This window comes from Sus scrofa, chromosome 4 (genome assembly GCF_054392235.1).
Source record: "Sus scrofa isolate SSC_HxYL_T2T_F1_AM1 chromosome 4, Sscrofa_HxYL_maternal_Yorkshire_Landrace_v2.0, whole genome shotgun sequence".
Lineage (NCBI taxonomy): Eukaryota > Metazoa > Chordata > Mammalia > Artiodactyla > Suidae > Sus > Sus scrofa.
The window spans coordinates 127474455-127499329 of record NC_139386.1 but is presented as its reverse complement, the minus strand read 5'-3'; the positions used below and the strand labels follow the sequence as shown (position 1 = coordinate 127499329).

At 39.8% G+C, this 24875-nt stretch overlaps 1 long non-coding RNA gene across 1 annotated transcript; it reads left to right on the top strand.

Moving 5' to 3' along the window:
• The first annotated feature begins 1352 nt into the window (after positions 1 to 1352).
• LOC146404243 (uncharacterized) lies at positions 1353 to 24334 on the top strand. Its single transcript, XR_014844711.1, has 5 exons — positions 1353 to 1516; positions 2349 to 2670; positions 3217 to 3387; positions 7602 to 7676; positions 23425 to 24334. It is a non-coding gene; the product is annotated as an uncharacterized LOC146404243 (long non-coding RNA).
• The last annotated feature ends 541 nt before the right edge of the window (positions 24335 to 24875 follow it).

The window sequence follows — 24875 nt, the reverse complement described above, 5'->3', positions numbered from 1 at the left end:
TGCCTCTCTGGTGGGCCCAGGTTTCCTGAGTACACCCTCAGTTACCACAGGTTAGCCTCTTCAGCCTGTCTCTGCACAGCCAGCCCTGGTCCTCTCCCCGGGTCTGATCTCTGAAGCCTGATCTACAGCACCAGCCCCCACCTGCACCAACAGACAAGCGTCTTAGGCTGGGGAGCACAGGGCGGTGGTGCTGACCTTCAGGGCAGAGTCTCTCTGTTTCGCCTTCGGCAGACAGGCTGCTGTGTTCTCCTCCTACGCGCCCAAGCTCCCTCTCCATCCAGGCCGCTCTCCCCAGTGAGGGGGCTTCCCAGGGTGTGGGAATGTTTCCTCCTTCACCGCTCACTCTCTGGGGCGCAAGTCCTGTCCCCAGTTCCTTTGTCTCTCTCTCTCCTTTTTTTCTTTTGCCTTTTGCCCTACCCAGTTACATGGAGGTTTTCTGGTCCTTTTAGAAGTCTGAGGTTTTCTGCCGGTGTTCAGATGTCCTGCGTGAGTTGCTCCACTTGTAAATGTATTTTTAATGGTTTTGCGGGAGGAGGTGAGCTCCCTGTTCTGCTCCTCCTCTCTCTTGAGCCCATCCTGTCAACTTCCAACCTGAACCATTGTGTGTGTCCTGGTAGTTTTCATCCCCCCCGCCCGCTGTGGGAACTAAGACTGCCAAATCAGCATAGCCCGTTTATAGGGATGGGAAGAAAAAAACATGAGTGGGTTATTAAACATAATACTGAGAGAAATTTGTCTTATTTTTATTCCATGATTCCCGGACCCATGTATTCTGGCAGTGGAAGAAATAACTCGTACATTGATCACGGGTTCAAAGTTATCTGCATCTTATAAGGTGGCACCTCGGTTCTCTTAGGGTTTTGCCTCCCAGCTGGCCTAATGACTTGGTCTTAGTGAGTCATTCTATTATTCTACCAAACCAGCCACTTCTGGGTAATTTGGTACATGGAAAAACTAGGAATTTCGTAGTTTTAAGCCCATTGCTGCATTTCTTTTGTTGTGAAATGCATTTCTCATTTAGGAGTTATGTTGTGAGAGATGACCATTTTTGTAAAGGTTGTGATGAATAGTGTTATAGGAAGGAACTTAGGGTACATATCTAGACTATGTATTTTCATGAGGACACATTGCTGGCCCTCCCACTAGAGAAGAGATCCAATGTCATTAGCCACCTGTTAACTGGCGTCTCCCAAGAAGTGAAGCCCTAGTGACAGCTCAGCATTAGTCTCAGTTCCTAGCCAATTAGACATTCAGCAGTGACAATAGTAAGACCAGTATTGGTGGGAAGAATTTCACGTTTCTGGGTCCATGTATAACCTCCATCCCTGCTGCCATTTTTACTTTGTACGCAGACCCGCTGAGCAAGCCCTGGGATGACTGACTTCCAGAGGAGGACTCGGCCTGTCCATTTGACCAGTGAAGGCATTCTCTGCAGTGCTTCCCTTGGACCAAGTACTTCTTCCCCAGTGAAAGGTGGCTTGGCTTTAAAAAATGCCAGAGTTATTACAACATTTTGGTAAATAAGAAAAATATTAAAGATGATTCTTAAATATGTGTAACTAATAGCAACTTGTCCAATCCTAAAGTCTGGCTCTGCCACGGACAAAATAGTAAGATGAGTGCAGAAAGGTAAGTTATTTTAAGTAGCATGGTTAGGCAAATCTGAAAGGGGATGGCATCGGAACCAATACCTGGATGAAAGGGACCAAGCGTAGGAAAAGGAGGCCGCTGGAATTCCAGGTGGCAGGAAGAGTACAAAAGAGCTGAGGCCCGAAGGATGGTGTATGGCGTAAAGTCTACCATGTACATGCGCAGTGAGTAGTTTGGAGCAAGACAGATGTAGGAGCCAACATCTCCTGTTGAGTCTTAAAACCCAATATAAGCCTTCTTCCCCCCGCCCGCCCCCCCCCCCCCTGCTTTTTTTTCCTTTGGTAAGTGCAGTGGGAATGCATTGCACTGGAAACAGGTGTGATATCTGATGTACCCTTTAGTAAGATCGTCAGGCTGTTACAGAGTAAATGAGCAATAGAAGAGCAACAGTGGAAGATGGAAGGCCAGTTAGGAGCCTGTTGCAGTGACCCAGCTGAGGGGGATGGTGTCTGGTTGTAATGGCATTGGAGAAAAGCAGTCGGATAGTAGATACATTCTGGAGACAGAGCTGAGCAGACTTGATGCCAGACTAGATGTAGAAGATGGAGAAAGAAATTAAAGCTGATATTTAGGTTTTTGTCCTTCATAGCTCGGTGAAAGATGGTACCATTGACTTAGGAATTAAGGACGTCTGAAGAAGGAGCCTAATTGAGAGGAAGTCATTATATTTCCTTGCTTCTTCTCTGCTGTCATTATAGGTCTGTTGGAACGAAGACTTAATAATAAAATGAATTTGAGTGTTGGAGGAGGTTGTTGAGAGAATGTGAACCCCAGGTGACCTGAGAGCTAGACCTGGGGATTCAGAGGCTCCTCACCCCGCCCTGTCCTTGGAGTGTACATCCTGCCCACTGTGCCCATGCTAGAAGCCATCGAGGATGCAGCCTTGAGAGAGTAATGTGTGGCTGAGAGCACCTGAACTGAATAACTGACCAAACCAGTTCAGGCCTCTGTGGAAACATTCACGATTCTGGCAGGTGCAGAGATCGACTCATCCGTGACCATCCAAGGCAAGCCTTGTTTGTAAGTTCATTTGCTTATTAAAGCCATCACCTACCAGTCTGGAGTGGTCTGCCTCTTTCTTGGGTCTCTCCCCTGCCCTCCATGCATGACGGCCAAGTTGTGAACCGACAAGGTAATGGATGTAAGTTTTGGCCACCCATGATATACTTTAAAATAACTTCTCCAAAATCAGATTGGATTTCAGAAATTGGCTTGAAAATCAATTGTTTGGGTTGAGTACTCTCAGTTACTGGTTTTTCATCTAGTAATAATTTTGATGAACCATCAACAGAGTATTTTAGAAATGTTTGTTGGGAAGTGGCATCCTTTTTTTTTTTTGATCAGTTTGTCATCTCAACTAATCTAATGCCCCCGTTGGTTTGCTTTTCACCATTTGGGTTTTGACTAGATTGCTTTTTTCCTGAATAACCTGGATCACAGGTTTCAGTTTCTCTAGTTTCTTCAGATCAGTTGGTGTTAGGCAGCGTTATTCCTTCCTTCCCTCTTGTTTCAGTCAGGATTTTCCAGAGAAACAGAATCGATAGGATGTATATTTTTTATTTTAAGGAATTGGCTCAAGTAGTTACGGACACTGGCAAATCCAAAATTTGCAGAATGGGCCAGCAGGCCCAGGAAGCACCCATGTTAGAGTTCAAGTCCCAGAGCTGTGAGACTGGAGCGTCGGTGCTGCAGGTCAAGTCTGGAGGCCGAGGCTGGAAGTCCAGAGGCCCGGAGGAGGTCAGTCGTTTTGTTCTGTTCGTGTTTTCACCTGATTGCACGAGATCCACCCACGGTATAGAGGGGACTCTACTATGAAGTCCACCAATTTAAATGTAAATCTCACCCCAGACACCCTCACAGAAACATCCACAATAACGTTTGACCACAGTCTCCGGGCAATGGGATCCAGCTAAGGTGACACATAAAAGTTGCCATCACAACTCTCAAGAAAAAACCCACCTGTAGCTTTGCTTTTCGAGGCGAGGCGTGTGGCTTTCCACTCACATCTGCTTAACACATTGGAGTCTCTTCCTACCATGTTTTCACTGCTACAGAGCATTAAATACTGATCTGAATCTGTAGCAGCATGGGTAAAAAAGATACCATTTTCAAAATAAGTTTACATTTTGACAAACTGTAGTTTACTTTGGCTTGAATGGCCCCTCTTGAGACTGAGCGGGCTGCAATAATAGACTCCAGAGAAAGCTACATTTCCCCCTGGCCTGTGAGTATAAAAAATGTAGACTCAAGGACACATTGATTTTAGAAAAAAAGTGAACTCATCTGCTTTGGGGCATCTCAAAATGATGTTTGCTCAGTTCACGGTTGGCAACAGACCCCCTGAAGTGTTATTAGGAGGGAATTCTGGCATTGTGCTCTGTTTCATAGGAACCTGATAGGTCTGTCAACGCACAACGCTGCTTCTCCATCATTAAGAGGTGATGAGCCTCTGCTAATCTTAAACAGTCGAACTTTCATGCAACTAAGAAAACTATGTTGTAAACTGCTAGCGGTTTCCCCAAATTCTGTGTATATTCTTTCACTTCTTTGTTTCTTGGGAATTTCATCCATTTCCGTAGCTTTCATTATCCCCTCTGCGTAGCTGAGTCTCAGAGTTACACTTCTCGCATACTGACTGCTAAACACCCATTTCTCACTCTGCCTGACATCACAACCTAGATGTTCTGCCAACACTGTAAATCCAGTAGAAGTAGACCAAACGCATTGACGATTCCATTTTGTCATTGTTGATATTGTTACTGAAACTGTCACTAGGCTCCCAGGCGTTTCCTTTGCCTGCTTCCTCACTCCGCTGCATTCAATTAGCCACCAAATCCAGTTCTCAGTGATTCTTCCATTTACCCGTCTTTTCCATTCTCATAGCCACCGTACTTTCTTTTTTTTTCTGACCAGGACTTTTGGAAGTGTCCAAACTAGTCTTCTCACCTCTGTTTCCACCTGTCCCCTCCTATATATTGCTGTAGTTAATAATATCTCATATTAACCTCTTGGGGTCAGACATATTTTAGAGTGCATATTTTTCTTGTTAATTCTGGGAGTTTTGGAAAGGTAATACGGAGAAAATGCTATATATTACAAAGTCCTCATAGTGGGGACTGGGGCAGCATGCTGTAATCAAACATTGTTATTTCTTCAGTGAAATGTATGAATATTCACAACTAAGTAAGGTAAATAGTGGTACAAATGGTATAAAGAAATAAATAGTCTCTCATTGTTCATGTTAAACCATGATACCAACTACATTCAGATCAAACTGGCTTTTGTCTCCAAATACATTATTAAAAAAACCCCATAGCTTTTGCTCTTTAGAACTTTTGTGTATTAGAACTGTGGATAAGGATGGGTAGACCTGAATTTGATAAACCTTCCTCAGATAATCAAATCACACCCATTTCCTACTGGATTAGGTGTAAACTCTTCACTCTGCTACTTTCAAAACCTTCTCAACTTGATGACAAACCAGTATTTCTGGATTTATCTTCCATTCATCCTCTGCATATTCCTTTGCCTTTGTAAAACTGGGTAAATACTTCTTATTTTTCCTTCTGCATCTGCTCAGGTTCATCTTTCTCCCTGAAATGACCTTTCCTCTTGTCCATTCTTCTGTCAGCTGTCTGTTGATAGATTTTTTTTTTCCTGTTTCCAGAACTTTTTCCTCTATAAAGTGTTTGCTTTCCACTCTGGGATCAATAATTCTTCTCTGGTCTAAATTCTTGTAGCCAGCTTCAATTGTACCATATGTAAAGTGAGAATAATACTACTTACACGAGTTTCCACGGTGCCTCAGTGGGTTACGAACCTGACCACTGTCCGTGAGAATGCAGGTTCGATCCCTGGCCGCCTTCAGTGGGTTGAGGATCTGGCATTGCCATATGCTGTGGTGTAGGCTAGCAGCTGCAGCTCCGATTCAACTCCTAGTCTGGGAACTTCTCTATGCCACAAGTGTGGTCCTAAAAAGCAAAGAAAAAAAAAAAAAAAGAATAATGCCCCTTACTTTTTAGACTTGTCACTGGATTAAATAATGTACCAATATAGCCTGCACGCTGTGAACCTCATGGTAGGAAGTTAATTGAGCTTCCTTTTCCTGTCCTCTTTTCTCTTTCTCAGGGTATACTGTACTTTATGTTCTAGTTTTAGATGTACTTTTATTGTCCCCACTACTAGACAAGCATTTTTTGAGGGTAGAACCTTGCTTACTGGAAGCTCAGTAAACACTCATTTAGGTGAAATGAATACAAATGGAAAATTAGAGGAATTTCAACTCTCTCTCTGAATTCTGGAACGACTGCTTTGTGTACATATGAATATAAAGTCCTGCTATATCACACAAGGAACTATATCGAATCTCCTGGGATAGACCTTAATGGAAACGAATAGTAAAAAAAAAAAAAAAAAAAAAAAAAAAAAAGGAATGTGTGTATATATGTATGACTGAGTCATTTTGCTATACAGTAGAAATTGGCACAACATTGTAAATCAGCCATAGTTTAATAAAAAAATTCTGTGTTGTATATTTGAAAGTTGCTAGATCCTAAAAGTTCTCAACACAAGAAAAAAATTGTAATTATGTGATTATGGATGTTAACTAGACTTACTATGTTTCTTACAAAACCATCAAGTTGTTCACCTGAAACTAATATGATGTTGTATGTCAATTATGTCACAATTAAAAGTTTTTTTTTTATATTGGAAAAAAGATCTCAAACCAAACCTCTGATCATAGGACCCATCTTGATGTTTAGTTTCATGATCTCTGCTTCAGTGCGCTTCTGAATATCCTAGGCTGCGGTGAGGGAGAGTGCCCATGGTGGCACGCCTCAGGGCCTAGAGGAGCCCATTTTTTTTCTGATGCATTAATAGGCCACTGTGCTGTTGGGAGGTTCTTGCCAGAATCCAGGGGCCAGGATTTCTAGCCCCACTCCTCTCTCTGCACTGCTGAGCTGGGATGCTCCCTTGCTCAGAGCCCATAGCGTGAGGGCCCTGACTCTGCTCACTGGGCTGTTCCTGGGCTCCCTCCCTCTAGGGGGTCTCTGAACACCCCCTTTGCTTACTTGGTCCTTTAGGTTGGTTCCACTTATCTTCAGGCTCTATAATCTCACTCAGAATATCTCCTCGAAGGCCCCTTTAATCCCCAGCCCAGAGAATAGTATGTCCTCTGGGGAGAGAAGCCTCATGGGATAGAGACCACGAGGTGTTTACTAATTTCCATTCTAGCCTTTCTTAGTAGTTTTTTCCTTCACAATTTTCCTAGTAGTTTCTTACCTGGGTACATTGCTGTCTAGAATAAAAACTGCCCTTTGCAGCTTTCCTTGAAGCTCAGTGTGATCAGAGACCTAAATTCTGGGTAAATGGAGGTACCATGTGTGACTTTCAGAAGGTGTGGCCTCACCGGGAGTCTTCCCATCTCCTGCCAGGAATGTGGACAGGATGGCAGAACTGCCAGTGGTAATCTCGAAGTATGAGGCGAGCTTGAGGGCAAAAGTGGAGCAGAAACACGAATTGCCTTCTGATTTTTTTTTTTTTTTGTAAAAGATTATACCTTTGTGGCTTTAAGCCATGTTTGAAGTGTTCCATCATATCATTAAGTCTAGTCCTGATAGATATGAAGTTTGATACCTAGTATAAATAGTAGATGCTAAAATATGACTGTGAATTATCCCATATCTGTTTTTTATGGCTTGAACTTTTGTTTGGAGTTCTTAGAAATCTATATTTTCTTAATTCAAAGTAAGCTTCCAGGGAGTTCCTACTGTGGTGCAATGGATTAAGAATCTGGCATTGCCACAGCCGTGGTGTAGGTTCCCTCTTGGGAACTTCCATATGCTGCGGGTGCAGCCAAAAAAAATTGAAAAAAAAAAAAAAAAGTAAGCTTTTGAAACATATTGTCAAAGAATTGAATTATTTTGTTTAACCATGTTTGGCTTCAACAGGGCTTCCTTATTGGAGAGAAACTCTAATTGTTTGGGCTGGGAGAAGGATACAAGGAAATGCAGGGGAGAAGACAGGTAAGTTAGTATTTTCAAACACCAATCTGCATCATATCCTTAAGATTAATATTTCCTTGACTCTTTGTAAGGAGATATCATATTATCATGTTCTTAGTTTATGTTCTCATGCTTCTAATTAATTACAAGCTAATGTGGTGTGCTTTTACTTTTTTTATAATAATCTTTCTGTTTCCCAGAATCATTGCTTAGGATTATTGGAAAGTTGCATGGTGTTAAGATAGCCAGTAGACCTAGGATGACATTAAGCTTTTTGCTTAGAATTCTTTTGAAGACACATATTCCTATGAAAATAACACACAGGGGAAAGAAATGGAGAAAAATCTGCTGTGAATTTAACTTATGTGCACTCGTGGTTTTCATTAAGCCCACTGCTGGATTTACATCGTCAGCCCACACACGTGAATTCCCAAGAAATCCGAGTAGAAGGAGAAAGAGAGAAGAGCAGAATATATTTGATTTCTTTATGGCTAGAGATTTGTTCAAGGCCCTCAAGTATGAAGTTATTTATATCTATTTATAAATCATATATATATATGTATAAATTCACTCCAGGTACCAGGGAGCATCTCAGTTAACTTCGGATGAATGAGGTTCCTCATGATCCAAAGTTCATTTCCTTAATTAGCAAGTCTCTTGGAAACATTTTAGTGATGAAATTATTTTAAAGATGTTTTAAACTCATCTGATAGGCAAAATGGATTGAACGCATTCCGTCTAAGCTCACTGCGTCCAGGTTGTCACAACAGCTATGGCTCCACTTGTGGTGGGAGAAGGAAGCCTGGTCCAGGCCTGTGGAGGTGAATGAAGCTCTGCTTCCACCCCTGCTGAGCTGCCCACATGGTTTCAGTCTCCAGCAGGTGTTTGTTGCTCTCTTTTCTTTTTGCTCTGTCTTCTCTATTTCTTTCTCTCTTTTTCCCACTCACCATTTTCTGATGCTTTTGAAAATCCTGCCATTGCAGAGACTGGGTGCTTATTGATTTCATTCCTGTCCTCTCTTCCCTCTTTTTTTGCCCTTTTTCTTCTTTGTGGTCTCTTCTCTCCCTTTCTTGCCAGTTCTCCCAAGTTTTATGACCTTGGGGTAACAGGGCTTAGCTTTTATAGCCATCATCACCCAATGAAAGTGTATTTTCTTTCAGTCTGTAAGTTAGCCAATCGCAGTGTGTCTTCTTCACCTCTTTTTTTCTTCTTGTTATTTCCATTGGTATTCACAATTACAGGCTTTAAAAATTTGTTCCTGAATATCGGCAATGCTAGACTGCTTAAGTGGGTTATCATATATGTAAAGTCATGGACCTTAGAACCAGAAGAAAACTAAAATGATGCTTTACTCCAACGGCTTTTTTTTTTTTTTTTTAAGAGCATAATACTGAAGCATGTTACTTACCTAAGGCCATGAATACATCTGGTAGCAAAACCAAGACTAGGACCTAGGTCTGTAAACCTACTTTTAAAGAGAATTGCATTAGCTCTTTAGTCCCATATATAATCAAGGAAGACTCATGGAGCCAAGGGAACGATTATTGTTCAATAGTTACAACCTTCTAGGAAAATATCTGCTCCACTCTGTTCTGGCATGTTAGAGAGGAGAGAAAATTCCCTTTATTCTTGATGTATTAAATCATCCTTAAATTCATACTTACAGTAAGTTTTATATGGTTTCCTTATAAATAAAATGTTTTCTTATGATTTCAATTATTTATGTATGAATAGGACATACAGGGCCCATTGCCTGAAACTCCCTATACTTCTTGTTTCATACATTGGATGTTTTAAATGGCCAAATGACTCTTTTTTTTTTAATTAAAAAAAAATGTTTTAAATTTTATGGCCACACCTGAAGCATATTGCATCTGAGCCTCAGCTGCAGCTACACCAGATCCTTTAACCTACTGTGCTGGGTAGGGAACAGACCTGCACCTCTGCAGCAACCTGAGCTGCTGCAGTTGGATTCTTAACCCACTGCACCACAGCGGGAACTCCCCGAATAACTCTTTTTGATTGAAAGGAATCATTCTGCAGATCACAGAATCTTACAGTTACTTTTAAAACCTCAACTGAAAATATTTTGCTCTTAGAGAAATGAACACAATATTTCGCTTTGTACTGCATTTATGTAATTCATTTTATCTAGAAAATTAGAATCTCAGACTTAGAAACCGAGAGGTTTTTGGTCGAATTCTCCACCTGGTACAGTAATTTTTAAAAATTATAACTCTGACAGACATCCACCTTCTGCTCGAAAACCTCCAGAGACTGGTACCGCCCTTGTGAGGCAGCTGTTTTTGTTACTGGACAGCACAAGTGGGTAAAAAGTTATTTTCTTGCCTTGAATCAGAATCTGCCTTTTTAACTCCCAGCTTTTTATCCTGGTTCTGGCCTCCGGAGCAACACAGAATTAGTGTACTCATCTCTCCACGACAGCCCTTCCCATATTTGAAAGCTGATATTATGCCTTTCCTTATTCTTCACTTCCCAAGTTGCTTGAATAATTTATCAAAAATTACAGCTTCTCCTATTCACTTGGACATTTGCCTTTCATTACACTCTAATTGGTCAATGTCCCTCTGAAAATGTGGCACCCAGAAATGAATTCTATATTATAGGTGTGGTTTAACTAGCAAGAAATACAATAGAACTGTCACAGGTAATGATCCGTGGATAGTAATTTGTTAGGGAGGCCTCAGAAGTCCCTTAAGAGGAGGTGGCTTATATGAAAACACTTGGTAAATTGTAAAGTACTTTACAAATGAAACACTTTTGTTATATTCCATTTTAAAGCTTTAGAGAGTACAAAAATAACGAAAGAATTTTTTTTTTTTTCTGCCAATAACAATGCTGATTTCAACCTCAGGGTTAGCAAAATTAGCAGAGTTAGCAAAAAGACTAGTGCTTTTTTCCTTGGCAAAAATAGAAAAACAATTTAAATCTCAGCCGTTATGTTGGTGTCCTGGACCCTTTCTGAGTTGAACAAGTTTAAAATCATCTAGTCATCTTTGGAGCATCCTTCTTGTTGACACATATGATGCATGTTGAGTCTCCCATTGATAAGACAACCATTTTCACATTCAAAGTAGTTTTTAAATACGTAATCTGTATTCCTTCAATATCAAGGTATTCTTTTAGACATTTCTGAATCATATTAATTTTGAGTAGAATGGGAATATGGTTTAATATTGTCATCTAACCATTCATCTATTCTCAATTGCTTATTGAAGATCAACCACATGTTAAGGACTCAAAATTCAAGACAGATGAATATTTTATCCTTCTTCTTTTACTAACTCTAGAAGAGTTTTTGAAAAAAATAACTTTTTATCTGCTGTGCTTGGCATGGTTTTACACCCTGAGCATGCTAAGAATTTAACACAGTACTGGATAGAACAATCTCAAAGCTAGCTGTATCAGGTTATAGTTGGTGATTGTGAATGTGAAATATAAATATGAGGCCCAAGTGGAATAACCATAACTCTGTGGAGCCCAACACACTCCCCGGTACTAGTAAATTCTTAATCAATACTTGCCATATGAATACTGGACATTAAGGGAATATTATTTCTAATCAGGTAGCGAACCTGGTATTCCAGCTGGAGGTTGGGTCCTACTAGATTGATGCGCCATTGTTCAAATGAAGGAGACACATTTGGGACTGCACTGTATTTTAAGACCTCATATCTCTTTTTTAGAAACATTCTGTCTTGGACAAAAGAAATTGCTCCACTTTCTCAAACTTGACAATGTGTTGTGGTGGTTACACTTTGATTTGCAACATGTCAAATATTCTAAAGAGCATAAATTATTTAAAAATACATCAATGTTCAGAATAAAAATCAGTTGTTGTGTACTGTCCACACTGAATAGTAATTTATTACAGAAAATAAACCAGTAAATCACTTCCAAGGATTCAAGTATTGTGATATTTATTTAGAAAAATAAGAAAAAAAATTTTGGAGAGTCATTTATTTGTTAACATGCTTTTTAAAAATCGTGCAATTTAAACTTTATTATTGTGTTTTCTTATTAATAAATCTTGGTGACTGGGGCCAGGTAAATTGGAGGGAGCCTGCTTTGTAAAATAAGATTTGGAGTTGCTAGATCCAGAATTTCTCTTTCTATTCAATTTTCTTTCTAATAATTAAAAAAAAAAATACTGTACAAATAGGTAAACCTTTCTAGAAAGACAGTGTTTTCTATTTTTATTTTGTAAACTTAATCTCCTTAAGCTAGCTATTATATGGTTAAACATAGTATTTATAGTTATACACAGACTGAAAAAATATAAATATTCTAATAGTGTCTAGTTGTTATTATTTTCCGCTATGTAGCTGTGTGAGCTTTTATATCAATATTAGTGTTTTCTAAACTTCATAGTATTTTCCTCCAGCAAGGAACTGTCTCTCTTCTGAGAGGAGAGAAAAAAAAAGCCTGCTTATAAAGTGAGACTGTTTTGCATATTAATCAGGAGGTCTTTGAACTCTAAGAATAAAATCCGTTAATGCTTTGGGTATGGAACAGTTATGCATTCAAGGACTTTAATTTTATGCTAATAATGCAACAAGCTTTACATTTTTCTTTGTTTTGTTTGCATTTCCTAAAAATAATTTAATGCAAATAATCCATCCATATACTGCATAGAGCCTGTCGGATGGTTTCCCTATAGTTAAGATTGTATCAGCACTCCCATTATAAATCTCTATTACCCATGGTTTATAATTTAATTGAAAAAAACCCACTGCAGGCAGAAACTCAACACTTAGGTTTCAGGCTAAAAGCAATATTTCTCTTTTAAAAATTGCCTCCTCTATTTAATTTCATAGTTAATGGAAATATAAGAAGGATCGTCCTGGAGCTGATTTTGAACAAAGCCAAACAGATCATTATCTGTAACTAAAATAATTTCGAAGTAAAAGTAGTTGATATCTTATCATTGGCCTAATATTACAACGTTTAACCAGATGAGAAAAAACAATGGAGTCTGTTTCTCCTTTCCCTACACAAAAACACACACAAGGAGAACAAGAAAATTCTGTAAGACCAGACCTCTATAAAGTATACATTTGCCAATATTGTCTGAGGTGTCACATTTCACTTTATTTCGCAGTGGACCTGGGCTAAGGCTGTGGACTCTTCTCCTTGTCACACTGAGGTGGGAAGGGGCACAGGGTGGGAAAAGCATGCTCTGGAATTCTTGACATTATCTGCCATATAAATCTTAAGTTTATGCCTCAATTACCGTGACGGGACTCAGATGTTCATTAACAGGCATCGCCTTCTCAACCTGCCCACACGGTGGAACTGAAAAGATCAGTTTTTAGACACACAGTGGTTTTGTCATCAGCTTTGGAACCCGAAGCCTGTCGTAGAGAATGGTTAAGCTGCCAGGTAACATGCAATCTCTAATCAAGACTTCACGTAGCTTTATCCAGCCCATGAGACAAAGAAACTCGGCGCTGGTTCAATAAGATTTTCTCTATTTCTCTCAACACATCCGCCTTTCCCTATTTAATTCCTACTTGTTATGCTGCCCATGAAACGTATGTCGCGCTTTCTTAACCCTAAGCAGTCATCGGAAACTTAAAAATGATTTGGCTCTATCTCTGAAGTGTATCGTGTTTCTAAATCAGCAGTCTTTGAGATCCTAGGAACAAGGAATCAGAACTCACCTTTCTTATAGCCCTTGGCGGTGAACAAAGGGCTTTAATAGACAGTCATATACACAACTGTTCAACAGTAAGGAAAGTGGAGGCTAAGAGACAATGAAGTTACTAGCTTAAGATCATGCCGTGAACAAGAGGCGGTCGGCACTCTCACTGTGTCTTCAGTCTAGCCCTCTGCGGGCCCGGGCGCCCCTTAATTCTTGGGGAACTCAGACTTTTAACTGTGAGGAAGAGTCTAGTGATACCATGATGATAATGGCTTGTGTTTACTTGACAAGTATTGTGAGAGACTGCAAGGGAATTCATATAATTTCTAAGCCTCATTTTTAAAATATCCCACATTAGCTTAGATTCATAGATAAAGAACTTAGAGCTTGGGTAAGATTCATATATAAATTTAAGCTATACACTAAATCTGTGATAAAGTAAAATGAAGTCATGGATTTACTATTCCATCTCTCATTAAAAATTACTTTTTTTTTTTTTTTTGTCTTTTTAGGACCACACCCATGGCATAGGGAAGTTCTCAGGCTAGGGGTCGAGCTGCAATTGCCAGCCTACGCCACAGCCATGGCGACAAGGGATCCAGGAGCTGCAATTGCCAGCCTACGCCACAGCCACGGCGACAAGGGATCCAGGCTGTGTCTGGGACACCTACACCAGAGCTCTTGGCAACATCAGATCCTTAAGCCACTGAGCGGGGCCAGGTATTACACCTGCATCCTCACAGATACTATTCAGGTTCATTACGGCCAAGCCACAATAGGAACTTCTGATTAAAAATTAATGTTGATGTTTTTATTTTATCAGAAGCATCATTTAAGTATAAAGATTACGGGAAAGGACTGTATGAACACATGGTTGTACAGCCTTAAGAGATTTCTGACAAAATCGTAGATACTTATTTTCCAAGCATGGTGTAAATGTGGCACTGGTATAATGAAGCAGGGACTATTCTCGAAACCCCCTAGGATTGCTTTGAATCTGGAGTCCACTTTTTTTTTTCTTCTTTTGTCTTTTTGCCTTTTCTTGGGCCGCTTCCCACGGCATATGGATGTTCCCAGGCTAGGGGTCCAATCGGAGCTGTAACTGCCGGCCTACGACAGAGCCACAGCAACGCAGGATTCAAGCTGCATCTGCGACCTACACCACAGCTCACGGCAGCACTGGATCCTTAACCCACTGGGCAAGACCAGGGATCGAACCCGCAACCTCGTGGTTCCTAGTCAGATTCGTTAACCACTGAGCCACGACAGGAACTCACTGGAGTCCATATTTTTTACGTACAGTGAAAAGCAGACTATCTGTGGATCATTTACAAACTGATTCAAGGTTTTGTAGTTTCAATCTCAAGAATTTTTATACGTCATTTCTTACCCCAACCCTTTTTTGTTGTTGTTGTTTTAAGGAGTATAAATTTAGAATCTAGTGCAGGTTTTATATCTAAATTTTTTATTACAAAAAGTTTCCTGTCCCACTAGTTGTGAATAAGTTCAGGTGTTCATCCTAACAGTGTGTTGTGTCCATGAGTGGTCACTCCATGTGCCAAGTGACAACCCGCAACCGTGTTTTGCTTCTGCGACTCTGGGCAGATGTCATCGTTCAGTGCGGTTGTCCTCTCCCGTCCAAGTGCTAACTGCCCCAACCTTGCTTATTTTTGGAGGTCAGATGCATTGAGGTGATGGCTGCAGACATTTTTTGCCTCCTTTCTCTCTCTGCATTCCTCCAAGGTGAACTGGCACATGTCTTCTCTTTTCTTGCACTGAAATTCTCTTGCTTGGGCAGCGAGAGACTCCTAAAGACAGCACCCAAGAGATCATTTTTAAGCAGTATCTAGAAGAGGCAGTGAGATGCACTTGCAGCATAATGGGTTCTGGATTTAGACCAGAGTTGGCAACTTTGCTGTAAAGGAGCAGACAGTAAATATTCCAGGCTTTGCCAGTCCTGTGAGCTCTGTCCCAGCTTCTTCCGTCTGCCACTTCAGCACTAGAACAGCCGTAGAGAGATGTAAACAGGTGGGTATGACTTTGTTCCAGCAAAACAGTACTTATGGACATTGAAATTTGAAGTTTATTTAATTTGCATGTGTCACAAAGTATTCTCTTCATTTGTTCCAACAATTAAAAGGTGAAAAAGCTATCCTCAGCATCTGGGCCAGAGAAAAACATGAGGTACATGGGATTCGCCCCATAGCTTATAGTTTGCAGGCTTCTTTAGACATACCTAAGCAGCTTTTTTTTTTTTTTCCCTTTTAGGGCTGCACGTGCCTCACATGGAAGTGAGGGCTCCCTCAAATTGGAGCTGCAGCTGCAGGCCTAACCACAGTAACACTGGATCTGAGCCGCATCTGCGACCTATGCTGCAGCTCATGGCAATGCTGGATCCTTAACCCACTGAGTGAGGCCAGGGATCAAAACCATATCCTCTTGGAGACTAGTCGAGTTCCTAACCTGTGGAGCCATAGCAGGAACTCCATACACAACAGCTTTCTTTACTACCGGCTCTGTGTCCCTGAGGAAGTTAGTTTACTTCTCTGTGTTTCTGTTTTGTCAGTAAAATAGGAATTGCACTTCCTTCATGAAGTAACTGTGAGGATTAAACTTGATAGCACATGTAAACCCCGCAATGTGGCAACTTAGTAATAGGTGTGTTGTAAGCAGTAAATATAAAACTAATGCAGATTTTAAATAATTAATGATTAACTTGCCTGTTGGCTTTTCCTCAATGTTGTTGGACTCTTTTTCTTCTCAAAATGGAAATAACTTTTGTATTCATGAATAAAATAATACATATTCTTTTAAAAAATAAAATAATATGGGAGTTCCTATTGTGGAGCAGCCGAAACGAATCCAACTAGTAACCATGAGGCTGCAGGTTCGATCCCTGGCCTTGCTCAGTGGGTTAAGGATCTGGCGTTGCCATGAGCTCTGGTGTACGTTGCAGGCATGGCTCGGATCTCCTGTTGCTATGGCTGTGGCGTAGTCTGGCACCTGCACCTCAGCTCCGATTTGACCCCTAGCCTGGGTACCTCCATATGCCACAGTGCAGCCCTAAAAAAAATTAAAAAATTAAAAAATAATAATATGAAAATGCAAAAATAATAAGATAATAAGATTAACCTATAAGGTTAATCCCACAACAAACCTATGATTTAGGTACCATCACCTCCTTCATTTTATAAAGAAACTGGGGCTCAGAGATGTTGGGTAATTTGTTCAATGTCACTATACAGATAGTGTTTATTTACTTCTTTATTATCCAGAAGAAAATTTCTCTTTAGGGGAGACTGTGTTTCCTCTATCATAAACCTCTAGTTGGGGAGGGGGACAAACAAAATGCTCATGTCCTCTGGCCACAGAGTGGACATTTGTGCCAGGAAGGACCAATTGTCATGCCCGGTTGCCCTGGCCACAGAGTGGACATTTGTGCCAGGAAGGACCAATTGTCATGCCCTGTTGCCCAGTGGCCACAGAGTGGACATTTGTGCCAGGAAGGACCAATTGTCATGCCCTGTTGCCCAGTGGCCACAGAGTGGACATTTGTGCCAGGAAGGGCCAATTGTCATGCCCTGTTGCCCTGGCTTGCCATATGATTCTTTCGTGGTTGGCCCTGTGGCCCTAACTTGTCTGATCAGTGCCATTTCCTGGGACAGTTGAAGCACCAGGAACTCTTTTCTCTCAGGCCCTGAGTCTTGAAGAGTTTATTTTTAGTATTGCCTGTGGCCATGGCTTGAACTTGTGGTAACAGCAGGCCTGAGATGAAATCAACTGTGGGAAGCAGAGCTCGTGGACTCTGGGAGGGGAGAGTCATTAGGTGAGGGGGAGAGGAAGAAAGAACCTAATGAGGTTCTAGTCCCTGCGTCCAGGTGTTTCCAAAGGCTTCCTCATGGTTTGGTGGTGTGATCCTTGACCAAAATGTTTTTCTCAGGTCAATTTGATTTTCTCTCTGTTTTGCAATTGAAAGAATACTGACAGCAGCTAAATCAGGATGCAAACCCATATCTGGCTGACCCTAGAGCCCTGAGCTCTCTCTCAACCCTCTTCAGAGATAGTAGTTTGAATTTTTCTTACTTTTTTTTCTTTTATGACTAAACAAATATTATGGTATATGTGAATATATATATATTTCTTTATTTTTTAATTGAAATATAGTGAATGTACAATGTTATGTGAGTTACAAGTGTACATTATAGTGATTCACAATTTTTAAAAGGTTATATTCCATTTATAGTTATTGTAAAATATTGGCTATATTCCCTGTATTGTACAATATATCCTTGTAGCTTATTTTGTACATAATAATTTGTACCTCTTAATTTTCTCCCTCTATCTTGCCCCCTCCTCCCCTCTCCCCACTGGTCACTATTTGTTTGTTCCCTATATCTGCGAGTCAGTTTTTTTTTTGTTATACACACTAGTCTGTTGTATTCTAGATTTTACATATGTCATGTCGTATAGTATTTGTCTTTCTCTGACTTATTTCACTTAGCATAATGTCCTTCAAGTCCATCCATGTTGCTACAAATGGCAAAATTTCATTCCTTTTTTATGGCTGAGTAGTATTCCATTGTATATACACCATATCTTCTTTATCCATGTTGATGGACACTTAGCTTGCTTCTGTATCTTGGCAATTGTAAACAATGCTGTTATGAACATTGGGGTACAGGCATCTTTTTGAAATAGTGTTTTTGTTTCTTTCAGACATGTACCCAGGAGTGAAATTCCTGGATCCCATGGTTGTTCCATTTTTAGTTTTTGAGAAATCTACGTACTGTTTTCCACAGTGGCTGTATCAATTTACATTCCCACCAACAGTATATGAGAGTTCCCTTTTCTCCACATTTTTCACCAATGTTTGTTATCCGTATTCTTTTCTAGCATAACCATTCTGACAAGCATGAGATGATATCTCATTGTGGTTTTGATTTGCATTTCCCTGATAATTTGTGATGTTGAGTATCTTTTCATGTGCCTGTTGGTCAACTGTAACATGTCCTCTTTGGAAAAATGTCAATTCAGGTCTTCTGCCCGTTTTTAATTGTGTGTGTGTGTGTGTGTGTGTGTGTGTTTAATGTTGAGTTGTTTGAGCTGTTTATGTATGTTGGATATTAAGCCCTTATCAGTCATATCATCTGAAAATATTTTTTTCCCATTTAGTAGTTTGTGTTTTTGTTTTGCAGTGGTTTCCTTTGCTGTACAAAAGCTTTTATTTATTTATTTATTTTTAATTTTTTGTCTTTTTTTGCTATTTCTTGGGCCGCTCCCTCGGCATATGGAGGTTCCCAGGCTAGGGGTCGAATCGGAGCTGCAGCCACCAGGCCTACGCCAGAGCCACAGCAACTCGGGATCCGAGCCGCGTCTGCAACCTACACCACAGCTCACGGCAACGCCGGATCGTTAACCCGCTGAGCAAGGGCAGGGACCGAACCCGCAACCTCATGGTTCCTAGTCGGATTCGTTAACCACTGCGCCACGACGGGAACTCCCTACAAAAGCTTTTAAATTGGGAGTTCCCATTGTGGTGCAATGGGTTGAGTCTCTGGCATTGCCATAGCTATGGCACAGGTCACAGCTATGGCTCGGATTCAGTCCCTGCCCTGGGAACTTCCATATGCCACGGTGCAGCACACCCACACACAAAAAGCTTTCACACTTAATTAGGTTCCACTTGTTTATTTTTTCCTTTTATTTCCTTTACTTTAGTGGACAGATGAAAAAATATTGCTATGATTTATGTTAAAGACTATTCTGCCTATGTGTCTAGGAATTTTATGGTTTCCAGTCTTACATTTAGCTCTTTAATCCATTTTGAGTTTATTTTTGTGTGCAGTGTCAGAGAATTTTCTAATTTCATTCTTTTTACATGTAGCTGTCTAATTTTCCCAGCACCAGTTATGGAAGAGACTTGTCTTCTCCACTGTACGTTCTTGCTTCCTTTGTTGTATGTGTGAATAATTATTTATTTATTTATTTGCTTTTTTTTTTAGGGCCACACCTGTGGCATATGGAGGTTCCCAGGCCAGGGGTCGAATCGGAGCTGTAGTTGCCAGCCTACACCACAGCCACAGCAACTGGGGATCTGAGCCGTGTCTATGACCTACAGCATAGCTCATGGCAATGCCGGTTCTTAACCCACTGAGTTAGGCCAGGGATGGAACCTGAGTTCTCATGGATACTAGTTGGGTTCATTTCCACTGAGCCACAGTGGGAACTCCCGTATGTGCGAATATTTAAATTTACATTATGTGCTGCCAAATTATCATCTGATTTGGCCTTGCTGATTTGTATTCCCCTGAACACTGATGTGAGGTATCTTCTCTTACCCTTTGGAGTGCACCCGCTGCCTTCCTCTACCTTGTTTGGTGCTCTTCGAGGCCGATGGGGCTGCTAAGGGCTGCCTGCCTCCCTAGACCCAGGCACAGTTCTGGTCCAGGAGCCTCTCTGCTGAGCTCTGTTGCTCTAGCCTTGGAGACCTCCCCATCCCTTTTGGGTTCCCTCCACATCGCCAACTTCCTTGTGAATAGGCCTTTTATTAAATGCTCTTCAAATTACCCGACTTGAATGTGCTCTTTATTTCCTACGTAGACTCTTGAGTAATACTACTCGTATACGAGTGTCTTTTCCTTCCACATTTCATGTCAAGATAGGGCATTACCATGTTTTTAATCATTTCAGTTCTCATAAAGGGAAAATGGTATCTTGCTTTCATTTATATTTTTTTGATTATTATTGAGTTTGAACATCTGTTCATATGTTAATTGGCTATTTGCATATTTCTCCTAATTGCTTGTTAATATTCTCTGCCCATCTTTCTTTTGGGTGATCTCGCTCTCTCTTTCCCCTCCTTTAAATTCTTATTTTGCGTGGTATATTTTTCCCTATTATATTTTCCAACTGATTGTTGTTCGTGTAAGTGAAAATTATTGCTTTTGTATTTTGCCATTCCTCTGCGCTCTTTCAATAGATTCTAGTTGATTCTTTTGGATTTTCTGATGTCATTTGCAAAGAATGATAATGCTAGCTCCTCACTTCTTTCTCCTGTTTTACTACCTTGGCTAGATCCTCCAAAACATATGGGACAGTAAGGGTGGTAGTGGGAATCTCTGTCTTATTCCTTACACTAACCCTGAGTGTTTTCAAGGAACGCTAAAACTGATGGGTACCCCCTGAAGAAACTTCAGATTCATGCAGGCAGCACTGTACACACTCTTAGAGAGTCCCAGCGCCTATGAGCATGTTAAAGGCTCCGCGGGTTTTTTGTTTTCTTTTTCTTTTCTTTTTCTGGTTTTGGTTCTTGCTTAATATAGTCCTGGTACTGAATTTGTGAATTTCATTATCAGCTCAATAATTTGCATAGGTCCTGGAGAGCCAAAATACAAACAAAATGTTTTGTAATAATACAGCTAAACCACTGTGGTTTTATGTAAAAACTCTGAATTATTCTAAGACTTGTCTGTTATGTCTCTTCTCAGTGCTCGTTAATGTAGAAACATCAGCTGCTGTATTTTGTATTTAAGGGATCATGTGAATCATCTACCGCTTTGGCGTGTTTTGCTTCCAAAAGGAACAACTGAGATTTTAAAAATTAACTTCAGTGGAAGGACAGATGTCATTAAATCATACTTTCTCCCTCTCCTTCTTCTCTGTTTTACACACACACACAAACAACTAGATAAAAGAATTCCAAGGACCCACAAACCCCAAGTTGCCATTTTTTTGCAATGTTCATGCTTTTTTATTAACTCCCTATCCCCTTCTCTGTAATATTTTTTTCATCGGTCCTTACACCCCCCTTTCTTTTTTTTACAGTGCATATTTAGTTATTTGCAGAAAAATCTTTCTCCATCATTGCTCTTTCTCCATTTTGATTATCAGTTAAAATTACTTATACCAGGAGTTACCATCATGGCTTGGTGGAAACAAATCTGACCAGTGTCCATGAGGATGCATGTTCGATCCCTGGCCTCGCTTAGTGGGTTAAGGATCTGGTGTTGCCATGAGTTGTGGCGTAGGTCGCAGACATAGCTTGGATCTGGTTATTGCTGTGACTGTGGTGTAGGCTGGCAGCTACAGCTCCGATTTGACCCCTAGCCTGGGAACCTCCATATGCTATGGGTGCAGCCCCAAAAAACAAACAAAAAAGTTACTCATGTCATTGTTGATAAAAATAAAGTTAATATTAACAAATATCTGCAACAAAAGAAGGAAAAGGCACTCATTTTAAAACTTACCTTAACTGCAAAAGTAGTACATGTTGTTATAAGTATTCACATGAAATTAAGCCCTAATAGAGAATTGATGGCAACAACCTCCAAAGACTTTGAAAAAGCTCAGAAGTCCCCTTCAGAATTCAAACAAATGTCTCATCTACATTTACTTTCTCTTCGAATCAAATCTATTATTCCCAGAGCATTTAAGAATAATAAACTTTTATTCAATTTAACTTTCCATTTTCTTTAATTACTAGTACTGAAACAGTTTTGCTTCCTGCTATATTTCATTGTAAGTCTTTCAGCAATGCCATAAGGCTAAATTAGGCTTTTATAGATTTTTTTTTAGGATAAATTCTATCCCTATTTATTGCTTCTAGAGTAATATTCATCTTAAGTTTTAAAAACCTGACATGTAAATAAAGTCTTAGAAATAGCTCAGTTATCAATCGGCAGTTCCTGTGTGATGAATTAAAAACAAGATAGGAGTTCCCGTCGTGGCGCAGTGGTTAACGAATCCGACTAGGAACCATGAGGTTGCGGGTTCGGTCCCTGCCCTTGCTCAGTGGGTTAACGATCCGGCATTGCCGTGTGTTGTGGTGTAGGTTGCAGACGTGGCTCGGATCCCGCGTTGCTGTGGCTCTGGCGTAGGCTGATGGCTACAGCTCCGATTGGACCCCTAGCCTGGGAACCTCCATATGCCGCAGGAACAGCCCAAGAAATAGCAACAACAACAACAACAACAACAACAACAAAAGACAAAAAGACAAAAAAAAAAAAAACAAAAACAAAAAAACAAGCTAAAGCTGGAGTTCCTGTCGTGGCTCAGTGGTTAACGAATCTGACTAGGAACCATGAGGTTGTGGGTTCAATCCCTGGCCTTGCTCAGTGGTCTAAGGACCCAGTGTTGCCATGACCTGTGATGTGGGTCGCAGTGCGGCTCAGATCCCGAGTTGCTGTGGCTCTGGCTTAGGCTGGTGGCTATAGCTCCGATTAGACCGCTAGCCTGGGAACCTCCATATGCCGTGGGAGTGGACCTCAAAAGGCAAAAAGACAAAAAAAAAAAAAAAAAGTAAATAAAATAAATAATAAAAAATAATAAAAACAAGATAAAGCAAAACCAAAAGATGGACTCCTGTTTTCATAGAATTTCTTTAATTAGTTCAATTAGGTCAAATTTTGGAGATATGAATTCAAATCACATTTCTAAGTTAATACAGGGTATTATAGGAATGCAGTGGTAACTTAACTGTTATCCCATCATTCAGTTATATGTTTATTTTTCATTTTTAATGAATTTCTTTAATTTCTGAGGTTAGAATTCCTATGTTTAAAAGAATAGATCCATGCCTTTAGACTAATGGAATAGCATATTGGATTTTTTAATTTTTTAATTTTTTATTTTTTTGGACAGGGTAGGGGGTAGTGTCTGGCAAAATGCCTTTTCCATTAAATGATTAATAATAAGAAAAAGTCATTATTGCAAATGAATTCAGGGATTTTACTTGCTGGAAGTAGTCAAGTAGTCTGGTACAAAAATGCACATTGCATTCCGAACCATAACATTGCAAGGTTTGTAATATAAGAGCTGCTAAATGTATTTTGAACATCACAAAGACTGTGTTTCTTGCCTGGAGCACACTCTTTGTTATACCCTGCATCTCATATTCTTATCTATTTCATGAGGAGTGGTGAATCTCAATAAATTCTATGGATTGTGTTATGTTTAAAGTCTACTTACTGAACCAATATTTTCACAGATAAGATCAATAATATATATGTAAACCTTTGAAATTTAGATTGGAGAGGAAGCGGTCTAATAAAACTCTGGTACTGAATTTTATATGACATCTTACCAGCCTTTTAATTTTATATTCAGGTCCCGAAGGACCAGAAGACAAACCGAACACATCTGCAATTATCTGGATTAAACCACGATGGTTTTATGCAAAAACTCTGAATGCATTTAAGGTTTATGTATTGTGAAGGCATTGTGTGATGGATATTCATTTCATTTCTTTGTTGAGAACCTTCGCCTAATGTTGGAATTCTGAATTAAAAGTTTTATGTTTACGTCTGTTTTGTTGGACCATTAGTTCACGATGCAGACTAAGGAAGCACTATAATTCTAAAGTATGCTTCATCCGAAGTTTTTTTTTATAGTGTTAGTATCTAATGCTATATTTGTAAGGCCAACAGTTATCAAACCATGTAAGTGCTAAATTCCTTTGAAGCCTTCAAGAGGTATTTTAATTAAGTTTTCAAAATTGCTTTTGGATCATCTTCACAATTCTTTAGTGCTTTATTTCCATTAACAAAATAGTAATTAAAATTAAATTTTAAAGGAAATAACCACTGTAGGTCATACTTTTATTAACTTGAGGTAGATAATGAACCTGTCCTATATAAAGACTGAGCTAAATCTGCTGAGAGGCTGGAGATAGTGTATTTTAATTAAGGAAATCCTTATTTGCATCTAACAAACAGCATCGCTACTTAGAAATTTAAGACCTTAGTGATGCATATTAGTACATTACCTCAACAAATCTAATAGAGATTTAATACTTGCGTTTTAAGGAGCAATTTGTCATAAATTAAGAGCATTTGCATAGTAAATTTCAAGGATGTTATTCTTTGCAGTTTTATATAATTAAGGAACACATTAAACATTAAAATTTTATAATTTTTGTAGTACTAGGAAAGCTGCTTTGTTATTAAACTGAGCCTCATTTTCAGCTGTGCATAACCCTATGGAAAAATCTGTCTTTAATAAAGACGTAATGAATGTACTGTCACTTGGATTTTTTTCCTCTTAAACCTTGAGCGATGGCTTATGTGTTTAAAGAATGTTTTAGCATGCAAAATGCAACTCTGAAGACATCTATTTAGTTGGATGGGGAGTATTTAATCATTTAAAGAGTAGGCCAAAGAGACTTAACTTTACCACACTGCTAAATAGTTATAAATTGCATCATATATAAATTAAGTGTTCTCTCATTGGGGGTATGGGTAGAATCTTCCTTTAGTCAGTTAAGTGCGTATAGCATTAATATCTACTTGAGTTAGAGTAAAGGAATTAAGCTCATTTTAATTAAGAATGACAACTTTATTCTCAAGGTTCCTTTTATTTTGATGGCACTACAAGATAATTTTAGCATTTGCATTTCATTGATCCACAGAGAGTGATTTTATGAAATATAACTTAGGATAAGGCTCAACAGCCCAGTTCACCTGTGGTTGTATGGATTTTTGACTTGTGGTCAGAGTGTCACTTCGACCTTTTCACCAGGGGGTGACTTAGGATATGAAGAGTGGGGCTCTTCAGAACAG